Source organism: Morone saxatilis, unplaced genomic scaffold (genome assembly GCF_004916995.1).
Source record: "Morone saxatilis isolate NCDOM2014 unplaced genomic scaffold, NCSU_SB_2.0 Contig7, whole genome shotgun sequence".
In the NCBI taxonomy this organism is placed as follows: Eukaryota; Metazoa; Chordata; class Actinopteri; family Moronidae; genus Morone; species Morone saxatilis.
The window spans coordinates 2122495-2123997 of record NW_023340246.1 but is presented as its reverse complement, the minus strand read 5'-3'; positions in this window follow the sequence as shown (position 1 = coordinate 2123997).

Genomic DNA, 1503 nt, shown 5'->3' with positions numbered 1-1503 from the left:
TGAGGGGGGAGATAACGCCGTCTCACTCTTTAAGGATCCTCATTAGGAGCATTTAAATGTACAATGCGGGACATTTGAAAACCAGAGGCGGCATTTAACGATGAGCCTCTCCTTGACCAGGCCTGATCCGACCATGCCTGCCTGCTGTTAAGACTAATCTCTATCATCAACCCCGTCCAAGCCATTACACCTCCGGGTCTCATTCAGCACCAAAATGCCAATTTATGCATTAGTCAAAGATGAGCACTCAGGGTAAAGGTGTTTAATTTCACATTATTGCATTAATTGTGGAAGGCTCCATCTCACAGAGCAGCAGTGGGAGTGAAGGCTGATGTGAAGGACGAATATAGAGAGGTTTCTCTGTACTCTGTTGTTTTTCGACCAGACTACGTCTTGATTTATTCATTGGAACATAGTGTAATAATGTGAGTGTGAGTCACTGTCCTGATGACTCGAGTGCTATTTCACTTACTTTCACTCACACACACACTTTCTCTCTCTCTTTCTGTTTTCACTCCTCCTTTCTCTCTTCTCCAGTCTGGACTCCAGTGGGGATTACAGGTTGCATTAAATCAACCACAAGGCCAAACAGCAAAATGTGGAGGCAAGAAAAGATGAAAAACCTCTCTTGGCTGGAAAAGAGCCTGTCTTAAAGCTCCAGTGTGTAGGGTTTAGTGGTGTTGAGTGGTGGAGTTACAGATTGCAACTCTCTTACTTCACCTTCACCTTGTGTAGGAGAAACTGAGGTGGCCATGAAATGCGTGAAACACAAACAGTCCTATGTACAGCCAGTGTTTGGTTTGTCTGTCCTGGGCTACTGTAGAAACATGGCAGGGGATCGTAAGCCACCGCACAACTGCATGTGATGTCACATCATCACGTCATGTTCAGTATTGGTTTTTAAGCCCCGAAGCGCCATCTGAAACACAGTGCTACTCAGTATCCTTCACAATTTACAGCCAGGACTACCACACAAGAAAAAGTCACATAGCCTCCGCCTCACTCGCTCTGGAAAAACTCCTGACTCGAAACACCAGCAGTCTTGTTGTAGAAAACGTTGACTGGTTCACTAATTATTCCAATTCGCCACAGCTGTGGTGTTTGCATCCTGTGACTCACCAGAGTTTTGGTTTAATGAGTGACCCTGTTAACTGGTGACTTTATTTAGCTGAATGTCGCCAGTGAACATCTCCATACACCTCCCATCTCCAGCTCGACCACGCTGTCAGCCAGGCCCCAGATTGTTGTTATTATACAAGTATACTTGTATTGGTGATAATAATAAAGAAGAAGAAGAATTACTTTAGTAATCCCCACTGAGGAAATACTTGTTCACACATAGGCCTAAAATACAATCAGGTACACACAGGGCTTATATATCAAATGTAGAGAGATGGTGGAGTGATGGGCTGCCAGGTGGCAGCGCTCCAGGAGCAGTTAGGGGTTAGGTGCTTTGCTCGAGGCACCTCTCCAGCCACCAGTCCACACTACATACTATGGTCC